Source organism: Rhinolophus hipposideros (assembly GCF_964194185.1).
Source record: "Rhinolophus hipposideros genome assembly, chromosome: 3".
In the NCBI taxonomy this organism is placed as follows: Eukaryota; Metazoa; Chordata; class Mammalia; order Chiroptera; family Rhinolophidae; genus Rhinolophus; species Rhinolophus hipposideros.
The window spans coordinates 56,952,226-56,965,955 of record NC_138049.1 but is presented as its reverse complement, the minus strand read 5'-3'; the positions used below and the strand labels follow the sequence as shown (position 1 = coordinate 56,965,955).

The 13,730-nt window shown below is 37.3% G+C and overlaps 1 protein-coding gene across 1 annotated transcript in view; it reads left to right on the top strand.

Moving 5' to 3' along the window:
• The first annotated feature begins 5,080 nt into the window (after positions 1-5,080).
• The window catches only part of FHL5 (four and a half LIM domains 5), a 34,500-nt gene continuing 25,850 nt past the window's right edge, over positions 5,081-13,730 (top strand). The window contains exon 1 of the mRNA XM_081037102.1: positions 5,081-5,253. The gene's annotated coding sequence lies outside the window, so the exon portion shown is untranslated. The remainder of the gene's footprint in view (positions 5,254-13,730) is intronic.

The following is a 13,730-nucleotide window of genomic DNA, read 5'->3' as shown; positions in this document are numbered from 1 at the left end:
AGTTTGGTGGTACTTTGAAGATTCTATTTTAATTACTAGGATTAATTGATGCATGTATTATATGTATCTACCTTTTTAATTCTTATTCTGAACATCTTTAATGGATTTTGCTCTGTTTTTCTTACACAAAAATAGTTCCATAGTCCTCATTGTCTTTCACTTCTTGAAAGTTTGCCATTCATGGAGTATTTCACCATAGGAAACATTTCACTTAGCTCGATTTCAGCAAATGTGCAGTTAGGCTCTTATCTACTACTTCTTTCTATTGCACATTCAGCAGAGATACTTGAATAGCATGCTTGTTTAGATACTTGAATAACAGGCTCGTTTATTCATGTTCATGTGTGTTCCATCTCCACACCATGTGTTTTTGAAGAGTGAAGGAAACCTTCTAACCATCAGAAAGATTCAGTGAAGAGTGGCATATCTTATCAAAATCAGTATATTTTTAGAAAAGACCTTAATGCTATTTTAAAACAATAAATGTGGAAGTTGCTTAATCTGAATGTAGAACCATCTTGAACATTTTAGAGAATGTACTGTAGTCTGACCATAAAGCACCAAGGACGAGGTCAAAGTACAATTACCTAAATAAAGTATAGTATAATATAGTGCGGCCTGTAGATTGAGAAGGAACGGTTCATTCCTTCCTCAGAAATTCCACTCTACCCAGGGCCAAATATTTTTTTTTTTCTATTAAGAACTAACTTATGTGAGTTGAATAGGAAGTGGGAACAATGGAAGTTTTGCTTTCTTTGACTAATGATGCCTTTGACCTATGATGCCTTTACCCTAGTATATGTGGGAAATGAAATAAAAACACATATAAACTCTGGGATATATATTTTCCACAGAAATCTGGAATCACTGTTAAAGTCGCAGTGAAAATGGCCTTCAGATTCATACAAATTGCTCTACCTTGAAGGTAGAGCTTTCACTCTAAGCAAAACCAAAGAATAAATAAAACACCATCTGCGAAATAAACCCAGATTTTCTGGCTTTCAGAATCACGGTGTTTATTCCATTTACATCACTTTAAAAAAGGAATAAACATGTATTAAATCTTTGTAAGTTCCCAGTGTTGTGTTTTGTTTTACCAGGCTTGCCTCTATTTGACCTCTTTCTCCTCAGTGATTAGTAGTAAAACTTAACCTGCATGTGTATCTGAAAAGCAGGAAGGAAAGCATCCTGTTTTGGTGTGATGGAAGAAAGGAAGACAGGGTTAATTTAACTCCTCAGCTCAACAATCTCCTGGATCCTGGATGACAGCTCAGTACCAGGAATACTAGTGTAGATCTTAAAAATATGCCTTGCTTTCATGAAGATGGCAAAATTCAACAATTATAGTTTAATATACATAATGTTTTCAGAGATGTAATCAGAAGATGCTGTGGGAGAAGAAATGAAAGTCAAACTGTCTTGCCCAGCTGGGAGGGGAATTGAACAGGCGGCAGATAACCCGAACTGAGTCCTGAAAGAAAAGGAGGACCAGCCTGGTGAAGACCGGGGCAGGGGAAACAGACATTTCTGGGCAGAGAAAAGATTTAGAAGTACTAAGACATGCATTGATAGGAAATGAGACCTTTGAGAAACCCTAAAGTATGAGAAATAAATGGTCTGGGGAAGGTAGGGTATGTTAAAGCTGGAGAGACCAGAGGAGGGATCATGAATGCCTTACACACTAAGCTAAAATATTGAACCATTATCCTGAAAACAAGGGGAGTCTAAAAGATGCGGCTAACAGGAAAATAAGGTGATTAGATTTGTCTTTCAGAAAGATCACCCATTTTGGAAAGCAGTTTGACAATTAACCAAAATCCTTTAAAATACCTATATTATTTATGAAATCGTCTCCCCTTTCTAAGAAGTAAAATGTGGACATAAAAAAACACATGCGGGTCTTTCCCCCAGCCTCTGGTAGAAGAGAAACGTGGGCAACATGTCTTGCACAGAAAGGAGGCAATCTGCTTGGCTCTGAAATAATTTTGTTTATTCAGATGCTAGTCCACCAAGAAAAATCCTCTGACTAGTCAAGCTAAGACAAAGGTCCCCAAAGGTTTTCTCTTATGTTTCTTGTTAATTCAATATAGAGAAGAAAAAGCACTGTATCAAATTGTTTTCCTACTGAGCTGGTCTTTACTCATCTAAAATGTAGGTTTTAACCTAACTATTATATAGACTTACACGTTGAATAATTGAAGGTATGATACACAGAATATACAGTTGTTTAAATAGTCTAACAAATGTACATTGAGTGAGTGTTTTATATATTTTCTTTTTTCCTCTTTCCCACCTAAATCTAAGGCCTTGTAATATACATACATTATAAATGCTTAGGGTAATGCTTAGTGTTGAAGAAAACAAATCGGAGAGAGAGAAAAAAGAGGGCACACTATTCCATAATGTATTTCATTATATTGCAGCCATTATTCACAACCACTTTAAAAATACTTAATTGATTTGGAATATAGAATATAGAATTATATACAATGTAGTCTTGGTTTTGTAATTAAATAAGTAACATATTTGCATAAAAACATATACATAAACATTTTCTTGTGTGGTTATATGTGTGCATACATAATATTCTAAAGAGATTTCAGTGACGATTTGGGCTGTGGCTGTCTCCTGGATTGCAAGTCAACTTAATTTTAAAAAAACTTTTTCAATACTTATTCCAGATTTTCTGCAAGAAGCATTTTATAATTTGATAAACTAATAATTTTAAATAACTGTTCTTTTATAGTGATGTAGAGAAATGATAGAAGGGCAATCAGACTGAGGCAACCAATTGTTCTATGATTGATAGAACAATCCAAGTGAGAAATGTGAGAACCTGAATGCAGGGTGATGACAAATTTGAAAGATACTTAAAGTAGAATCAATAGAAATTAGGGACGAATGATGGGCATGGTGGAGAATAAATGAGAAAAGGGAGGAGTCTAAGATAACGGGTTGGACTATTGTGCCATGCCTTGAAATGGGAAATACAGCGGAATAACAGGTTTGGCATGCAAAGAAGTTGAAGAGGTTTATTTGGGACTGAGCTTGAGATGCCTGGGGACCTTTAGATAAAGATGGCCAATAGACAATAGGATACATGCCTGGAACCTTAGAGAGTGAGAATAGTTAAGAATAGACAGTAGTACCAGTTTGGGAGTCATAATATACAATTGCCAATTGTCGCACCCATCGAGAGTGTACAGAGAAGTGTTTTGTGGATGAAGCTCTAGGGAAGGATGAGGTATAAAGGGAAAGGAGGCAGAGGATCTAAGAGCAAGGGGGAAATCAAGAGTGTAAGTTAGTGAAACCAAGGGAAGAGAATTTCAACAAGAAATAGACATAGCTAGAGATGAGAAGTTTCTGGTAAGATTAAAAACAGTGCTCTTTGGGGTGCTAATCAATATATTTTATGAGCTGAATGAAGCATTTTGGGGGGGTAGTACGGTTCAAGTGGAAGATAAATTGCAATAGTTTGAGGAGGGAACAGGAAGATCAGAAGTTGAACCAGTGAATACAGATTACCCTCTCAGGAAGCAAAGATGTAAACAGAGTAATGCCCCTAGAATTATATGGGGACATGGACAATTTTTTATCTCCAAGACTCCACTTCCTCACTTATAAAAGGAGAATAATAATGCCTGTCTTGAAGTGGTATCATGAGGATTAAAATCTATTAGTAAACAAAAACAACAAAAGAACAAGACAAACATGAGAAACAAAACCTCATAGACACAGACAATAGTATAGTGGTTACCAGAGGATAAGGGGGGTGGGGGGAGGGAGATAAGGGTAAGGGGGATCAAATATATGGTGATAGAAGGAGAACTGACTCTGGGTGGTGAACACACAATGGGATTTATAGATGACGTAATACAGAATTGTACACCTGAAATCTATGTAATTTCACTAACAATTGTCACCCCAATAAATAAAATAAAAAAATCTATTAGTAACTGAACGTACTTGTGTCCTTTCACTGAATCAATTTGTTGCTGCTAATCACCATGTTTTCATTTTCATCATCTATTAATCATCAAAGTCAGATGAATAACGAAACGTAGAGTTGATTGGCTTTGCATTTCTCTAGCTCAGGGTTTGTTTTTTTTTTTATTGTATATACCTGAGTTTGACCTCAGAAAATATTCATATTATCATTTCTCTAGACAGCACAAGGACAGTTTAAGTTTGGTCTGGGCATAAATGGAGTGAAGGCAGAATCTCTCTTCTCTCACCCCACCTTTCAAACCAAAGAAATAGCCTCAAATAGAGATTCTAGGAGCAAATGTCACTTGCGTTGTGAAGCAGTTTGACTCACTAAGAATTCCTATCGTAGATCAGCTCAATACGCAAACATTTCTGTAGATCCTACTCTTGATATCAATATCCTCTTTTCATATTTTGAAAATTTCAAAAGATCAGAGGAGTCTGTGCTTCAATGAGGTCACACAGCCGTGGATGTGACATAACAATAGCTGCGAGCTTATAGGATGTCACCAGCAGGGGTTTCCTCAGTCCACACTGCAGGTGCAGGAAGCAGGTACCAACCCTTCAGCTATTCTAGTCAAATCCAAGCCTTCAAGGTCTCAAACTTCCCAAGAAGGCAGTGATAGAGACCACCGCCCAGGCTTCATCTCTCACAGCTACCCAAATCTCTGCAGGTGAGAACATGGGGCCTCATCTCTTTCCACATAGTTCAACAGGAAAGCTCTATAGTTCAGCCATTTCTAACCTAAAAGAAGGGTTCTGCTAGTCAGAAAATAAATACAACAGAACAGAAAAGAGATTAATCAAGGAAACAGAAACTACAGTACCATATATATATATTTTATTTCAGTGTGCCCTTAATTTCATCTAGGCAGTGGGAATTTCTCAAGTATGTATGTGCAGTTTGTATTTTAAACTTTTTGGAGCTTATCCAGATATTTCAAATACTAATCCGGGCAGGATTGCCCTTTAAGGATGTCTTGCAGAGAACTTGTTACGTGTCATTTTAAGTAAAACTGACGAGTGCTTTTTCAGTCCAGCAGGAGTCAGCTATGTGCACGTCACAAGACTTGGAGGAAACCCATTAACCCTCCTATTTTGTTCTACAAAGTTATAAAGCTGCAATTAGGAGGCTTCCTCAGAAGCTCTGGCGGCTCATTCTGTTCCTTTTGGAGCTGACATATTCATATGCCGGAGAGAAAAAAATCATCATATAGTCTCCTTTCATACTGTTTAAATTACAGGAAGAAGCAGCTTTAAGAAAAAGTAAGTATTGTTTTCTTTTCATTAATGTTTCCTATGTGTTTTTTGTGTAGTAGTTTGGCCTGTTTATTTGTTATTTTTTTAAGTACAAGAGATTCTTATATACTTCTTAGTGACTACTTAAGAAAAAACCTACACTTGGCAGGTAAGTGTAGATCTTGAAGTTTGTTAGAAATTTTTTCAAAGCCATTTGAGCCATCAGTTATCAAAATATTCCGAGCTTTCAGATGTCTCATTTTGATGATACAAATGTGGAGGCGACACAGTGGCCAGGTAACACTTTGGAGTGGCCTCCGGAGTTCTGACAATGGGCTTTATTCATAGGGGCACAGCTTCATTGTCGTAAAAGGCGGTGGTGAGATTCTGCGGTTTTCTTTGGATTAATGTATTTGGACGACAAATTTATCACTGAGGATGTTTTATAGCTGGTTTATATATCCATAGTACAATTGGAAGTCATTTACAGATTTTAAGTGAGTTAGTGAGACTCCTGCCATTTTCAAGAAAAATCTGCCTACTTTTCCGAAGCAGGCATAGAGACAATCCATAATGATAGGTTTTGTCAGATTAAAGTGTCTGTGTGTCTGCCCTCGACAGATATATAATGTGCTACATGAATCTACAGCATTGCTTCTTGAAACTGAGAGGGCTTTCCTTAAGCAGAAGCATGTATCCTGTTTGTGCTTTCTCTCTCACTGTTTCAGTCAGACCCTCTTTGCTGTCTGACATCCATTAGAAACTAAATGCAACTTCTCAGCTGTAAATTCTGGCTTCAGAGTTGTGAAAACTAAAAAGAATCATTGATAAAATGTGGAATTCTTTTAAACTCAATGTAAGAGAATCCTCAGATCATTTTAGTCATCATTTCACATCCACAATACTGTCAGGTAGAAATTCTAGCAATTTTATTACCAAAGTATAGAGATTACAATGTAATGTAAGTATTGCAAACATCATATGTATCATATGAGAGATTTCCCAGCAGATTTGCTATGATATATGCCTAAAGCCATAATTCAAATTGCTTGACAGGGAAGGTAAACTCCAATGTCTGTTTTCTACACTTGTTCTATTTATTCCCACACGTTCTCATTAGCTGCCAACTCTGGGACTGTTCTGCTTAAACAAGAGCAGCAGATTTGTATTTTAATGTAACATCAGCTCACTGACAAGTTTACCTTTTATTTTTATTATGCTTGCCAACAATATTTTGAGTAAAGCTGGATTAATTTGGGTTCCTTAGACAAGCCTAGTAACTTTCTACTACAATATTAAAAATAAATGTTTTTCTAGAATACGTTGGAGAAACTTTGATTTTTTTATTTTATTTATTTTTATTTATTTATTTATTTTATGTTTTCAATCTAGGGAACATGATCTCTTTAGAATTGAAAACCAAATACTTGGGTTCACATGGGAAGTTCTGAGTCAGACGTCAGTTAAACAAACTTGCATTTCCATATTCTTGTAATTGTCTTTTTGCTCTCTGGTTGTCATCATTCTTTTTTATTACCCTGGAAGAGGAGGAAGGGAAGGAGGAGGAGGACTCCTTCCTGCTATAACGTCTTAAATCCCTCCAAAATGATCTGCTTGAGCATTTATCTCCACATAACTCCACTTCTGGGATCACAGATTCCCTTAATCTGGTATCATCAATGAGCCCTCTTCTCAGAAAAAAGTCCATTGCAATCGATTTTTCATCACATTGTTGGGATTGGTAGACTCCTGAAATCTGTCCTCGTGTATTCTCTGGGGCCCTCATTATAAACCTCTCTTTTCCATTGAGCTGTGGACCTCAGGTTCAGACAAACCCTGGGTCCAGCAGGTTCACTAAGTCTTTAAAAGGCTTAGAGTGGAAATATGCCTAAACTGTCTTTCTAAACTCTCTTCACCTGAGGACAGGTAAGGTTAAGACAACGATTTTAGCTGAAGACAAAGTTTAAGGGTTTATTTTCAAAGCAGGTGCTGAGTTAATGCGTGCGCACCCTTGTTCTGGGCAGTGTCATAGAAATAAAAGTTGAAAGATTGAAGTAGTAGAACAGTTCCTTCTGTGGAAGGAAAGCTAAGAATGGAAGGGTGACAGGATTAAGGCTCCAAAGGCCCCAGAATGTGGAAGGATGACCGCAGTGGGATCTTCCTGTGTCTTTGGCCATCTTCCTGAATCCCTGTACAAACCTATTGGTAGATTGGAACATAAAAGGGAAGATCTAAACTAATGTCCGTTATCTTATACCTTCCACTTCAGGAATCACAGTCTTCAATCTTTCCTTCTTTATTGGCTCCTTTCATCAGTATTTAAACATGTTCAAATTGCTCATTTTGAAAAGCTTCTCCATTATTGAGCTCCTCCAGTTACCCTCATTTTTCAGCTTCCTAGGTCAACCTCTTCAAAGAATTGTCTACATTGTACTCGGAATGTCCACTTCCTTAGCCCGCACTTCTTAATCTATTGAATTCTGGCTTTTTGTCCTCATTAGTTTCCCCCAGTGCTCACTGAGGTTATCAATTAGTAGTGTATTGCTAAATCCAGCAGAACTTTTTTTCAATTTTCTACTTGTTATCTCAAAAGCATTTTACACTATTCACCTCTTTCCCCATCTTGAAACACTCTTTACCTGGATTTCTATGATATCAAACTCCTGGTTTTTCTCCCACCTCTGAGACCCCTATTCTCATTCTGTTTTGCACATTCTCTGTGTTATCTCCTATATCCTAGATTCCTTTTCTCTTTCTGGGAAATTTCATTACTTTAGTTATCATATATATGTTTATGAATCCAAAATCTTTATCTCTAGCTAAAATACCTTTCTAAGCTACAGACCTATATATATCCTATTGTCTATTGAGCACAGGATGGCCCAGAGCAAGCTTGGATCCTAGTGAATACAATGGGGGAAGGGGGAAACTTCAGAGGCAAGCTGGATAAAAATTTTGACATAGAAATTGCCGTAGGACCCCTTCCAAAATGCCCAAGTAATTTATATGGTTTCCCTGCCCCATCTTTTTGGTCTCAGCTGAACAACTCTACTTAGCTATCCCATAGTTCTCTCAAATTTTATAATTTTAATCTAAAAGTAAATTCAATATTTCACACCCTACATCCCCCAAGTATAGTCTTATACAGTAAATGACACCATGATGCAACCAATTGCTCAAGCTAGAAACATGGGGTGAATTAACTCCTTTTCTCCCTTCATCACATACCCAAAGAATCTCCAAGTTCTGTGAGTGCTACCTCATACATTCCCCCTACTTCTCCCCTTTGTCACTGCCACCACCATATTTCAGGCTGCCATCTTTCACTGACTTAACAGTGGCCTCTCACCAGTATCCATGCCTCCAGGGTTGCCCTTTTCACCTGCATTCTCCATACTAAAGCCAAAGTGATTGACCGAAACAATTGTTCTGAAAACAAATTGGATCTTACCAACCTCTTATTTCAAAGCTTTTTCCACCCCTCTGCTGGCCTTAGGATAATATCTAGATTCTTTCTCAAGGTTCATGAGAAGCAGTATTGCATAGTGGATTATAGCACATCTCCTCAATCATGAAGGTGCTCGGGAAGCAGTTCTGGGTCTTTGTTAAAATGCTGATTCTGGTTCTGTAGGTCTGGGTTGGTGCCTGAGTTTTTGCATTTCTAATAAGCTCCCAGGTAATGCTGATATACTAGTCCATGAATCATGCTTTTCATGCCAAATGAGCTGAAGCTCAAGTCCCAGCTGTGTCATACACCAGGTCTGGGAACTTAGAGAAGTCACTTAGCCTCTGTGTGTCTTATTTTCCTTGTATATAAAATGACCATGATGGTACACCTTAGGTTTGTTAGGATAAATAAACGTATTAAAATTACTTGCACAGAATAAGTGCTAAGTGCTAGTCATTATTATTACTAATCCTGACCCCGAATACTTTAACCTCTATATTCTTCTCCAAACCAACTTTTACTATGGCACTGATGGGTACACACATACACACACACACTCTACTAATTAATAGAAATAAACGTATGCCATCATCAAAATCCGCCTGGGAAACGAATACTCGAAATCCAAAAATCTTATAGATTATATAACTTTAAAAAAAAATAGATACCAAGTAAAATTCTCCACCACATTTAAAATAAGAGTTCACGGTTATTCTGATCAAAGTAATTAGAATATTTATTGTTTTGTTTGTGGTTTTCCTAAGCAAAAAGGTTAGAAATAATGCTATTAATTCCTTCATTTACTTTTTATTAAGTTTGAAACTACAAAGGTAGCGTAATCAGATAATTGTAATTTGACATCCTCATTAATGTAAGCTTTTGCGTATATTATTTTCTCTCTTTCTTCTCCCTTCCTCTTACATACACATACATACATAATGCAACAGACTCAATAAAACCACCTCTATCGTATAATATAACATGTGTGGATTTGAAAGTTCCACTTAATCGTGGGCCTCTTCTTTCAGAGTTCTAAGACAATTGCTAAATGGACACAGGTGTCATATCAATATTATTATTGTTAAAGCCGATTGGAAAACAGAGCTTTTACTAAAAACGGCGCCACCCCGCCTGAACTGAACTTATTCCCAGCGGGGGTAGAGAACTTGGCCTCTCGCAGAGGCTGGGTGGCTGCAGTGGGCTCCGTTCTGGGATGGCAACAGAGTTTGGGCCTGTGCACTGGCAGTTTCCACCAGAGCGAGGGAGAGAGCGGGGTACCGTCGAGAGGGTCCCTTTGCCCAGTTACTTATCAGTTATGTCACTTCTCAAGTGGAGTACGTCAGTGAGCCCAAAGGATGGACGGTTTATCCGCAACACTTTCAAATGAGAGACATTCTTTTAAATAACAAATATAGAAACCTGGGGGAATGAGAAATTCTCTCATATAATTTTTAATTCAAAAAAGTAGTCCCGGTTTCTTTTACATTTAACTCATCAACATACATTGCTGCAATGCAAAGTAAGAGAGATTTTTTAGTTTAGAGCATATGCCATAGATCTACTTCTACAGAGTCGTCTTCAGTTGGCCAGGAAGAAAACTGAGGGCTAAATATGTTCACAGCAATGGGTAGTTGAGTTTTTAAACCTGTCATGTGAAAGTATCTAGTTTCATAGGTGACTTTTCTATTATCCAAGTTTGAACAAAATACTGCACTCCAGGTGGGGTTCGGCAAACAGTTCTAGCAGTGCTCTCTGGCTGTGGTCCACGCCTCTTGCTATTTCTCCACCTCCACAACTCTGTGGAGTCCCCACTGCTTAAGAACCTTCCCCCACCTTTTCTTAGAGACTAGCTTTTCTTCAGTCATCAAATTACAGCTCCAGAAGAAGCTTTACCGGAGGTTTTCTGGATATTTCCTGAAATATCCAGAACAGCCTACACACATGTCCATTTATTTCCACATGTCCCCTCTCCTTTTTTCCCTCACTCCCTTCTATCCACAATATTTACTAGTGTTCAGCATATGCTGGTAATAAGCTAGCCAGCAGTCGAGTGCTAACATAGCATCTATCCTGCTGGAAGCTCATTGTTGAGCAGGAAAGGTGATTGAGGCTAATGTGTACAGTGTGGGCTGAAGCACCAACAGCCATGAGCACGTACAGCCTAATCTGGCATACGAGTGACAGAGTAAAGAAATTTTTTGTGAGTCTCTCCCATGCCAGAATGGAAGCTTTCCATGGGTAGATAACTAGTTTTACCTGCCAAGCTCCGTAGATGGCCCAAAGTTGGCATTCAAAAGGTCTTTGTGAAACCTACAAAATAAAGCACACTGTGTTCAGAGAGCTAGTTGCTTGATATTGTTGGGTTTAAAAGCAAACAAGCCAGACCACGGCAAAGGCCAGACTGTGAAACGTCTGAAATGCTATGCTAAAAAACTTGGATCATGAGGGTCACAGCAAGTAGTGTGATTCAAAGACAAGTCGTTTAAAGTCTCTGGGTCAGTGTCTATTTTATAAAACGGAAGCGGGGTGGCTGTTTGGCTCTAAACCTTTAAGATTCTATCACCAAATATCTGACTTTTTCCTCCTGTATCCATTTGACATATATTTGTGTCTTGCTCTGTTTTAGGTGCCAGGGACACAGCCCTGAACAAGGCAGAAAAGGTCTCTGCTCAGTTTGTCTGTCACTTTCACATGCCTTAAAATAATTCACGCACTGAGTGGTGCTTAGGGTAAAAATGAAAATAACACTAAATCATAACCAATATTTGTCAACTTATACCATGAACATTTGGTTTCCAAAAAACAATAACAGATTTTTCCCTTTACTTTATACACAGAATTAGCATAACTTGAGATCAACACATTGTGTTTCCAAAGCTATAAACCCACAACTGCTGACTGAAGGCTGTGTGTACTCTGGCTACAATCATTTTCCTTTGATGGATGCTGAGAACCACTTTGTCTAAATCTCTGAAACCGAGAACTGATAAAAATTAAATTATAGCTGGTTTTATATATTGCCATGTGATAATTTAAATGGTCATCCCCTCCATCACCAACAAATTTTAAACTGTCAAGAAAGTAGCTTGTAATTATTAATAAATGTTATCATCAGAGTACAGGACATAGTTCTGCTTTCTGTCTTTTTAAATCACATTCTGGTAAAAAAAAATCATTATTTTGCTTCAGGCATAAATAGTGGGAAAACTAGTTAACATCAACTTTTACCCCCATTGAACCCAAACACTCCCCTCACACACATACCACTTGACACACATACTCACACATGCTCACAGACACACACACCCTACATGCACATACATCACTACCTCATGTTTTAGTTGAGAATCCAGGAAATAAAGCCAAGTGTGGTTGGGACTTTTCTTCCCAACTCTATGGTAAACTAATAACTATAACAAACAACACTCAATAGAAATTGAGCTGCCTTGAATGTTGTAGGGGACATATCCTTGGTTTGAGGATAACTGGTTCATTTTGTACAGTTAGTGCAGTCTGGCTTCAGGCATGGAAAGAACCTCTCTGTTTATGCATGTGAGGTTGTTACCTGGTCAGTCATTAAAACCTGGAGTGTAGGATAAACATAGGAGAGGGTTTTATTCTTTTTTCCTGAAAATCCTAGCAGGAATCTAAGCTGTCATTCCATATGCTTTTTGTCTAGGTATATATGAAAACAATATCCACAAAAGGCCTCTATTTGGAGCCTGGAAATCTAAATTCAGATTAAAGCTTTTTCACTAACTGCTTTGTCAATTTCAAAATAAATACATAAATAAATAAACCTCAGTTTGCCTTTTTAATTTTCAACTTTTTTCTCACTTGTTAGATGAGAGAAGCAAACCAGAGAATATCAAAAATCTCTCTCAGCTCCTAGAATTAGTGGTTCTATGAAAATGGGCCTGGGTCAGAAACCTGCTTTTATAGCAAAGGAAAAATATCAAAATGACCACAACGCTAGGAGGCTTTGTCTTTAAATATCTTCCTATATTTATAGGGGATTCCTTCTCCTGATTTTTCCCTACAATTCTCTTCCGCGCTTCCTTTTCTTACCTCCTTCCTCTCATTCTCCTATCCTCATGGTTGAGATTTAATTTTTCTTTGGTAAACTATTACAGAAAAGATTGTGTTACTAATTTATTGAAGAGTAACAGTCAATACTTTCTCCTTGAGAAAATGAGGTCACACAGAGCAAAGCTGAGAAATAAATTGTGCAAAATTACCAAAATTATGGTAAATGTAAGATTCTTCAAATGGGTCACCAAACTGGCATCTAATTTCAGCCAATCTTTAAAAAAAAATCTATTTCATTTCTATTTAACAATCTGGTCCTAAATAGGTCACTCATTGCAAACTAGTAATCTAGCCTAAAAAGAAACTTGTTAAAATTTATTTTGATTATCAGTCTGAGTATTTTCTATTAAGTACTTACAAATTTCATTTGGAATATATATTCTATTTTGCTTCATCTTTTTCTGGAAAGGAATACTGGTTGAAGAATAATCTCTTGAGAATTTAGTTTCTATCTCTGTAAAATGAGGAGTTGAAACTGATCTATCTCTTCTAGTTCTTGTGTGTTATGATCAAGAACAAGAGATTCAGGGAAAATAAATTTTCTTTTGATTTGTGTTGATTTCATTCAATTTTTAAAATAGGCCAGTCATGCATTTGGTATAAAACTCAAAAGGTACAAAAGGCTACAGTGAAAAGTAACTCTTACTACCTTTCTTGTCCCTTTGTCACACTGTCTTGTGTTTTCTTCAAGAGGGACTCTTGGTGTTTTAAGTTAAACGTCAATTAATGAGAAGCCAAGTTTGGTTTTGATCAGTACTAAATGTTACAACATTAAGATAACAACAACCATATATATATATATATATACACTGGCCGGACGTGCCAAAAATATGGATACAAGTAGACACTTTGGTCAACGTTGCTCAAGCAATAGTTCGCTGTAACCAGAAGTGTCTGGACACTGATGGTAACCACTTTGAGCACCTCTTGGAATTGCAGAAGTCAAACGTGACTTGTATTCATCTTT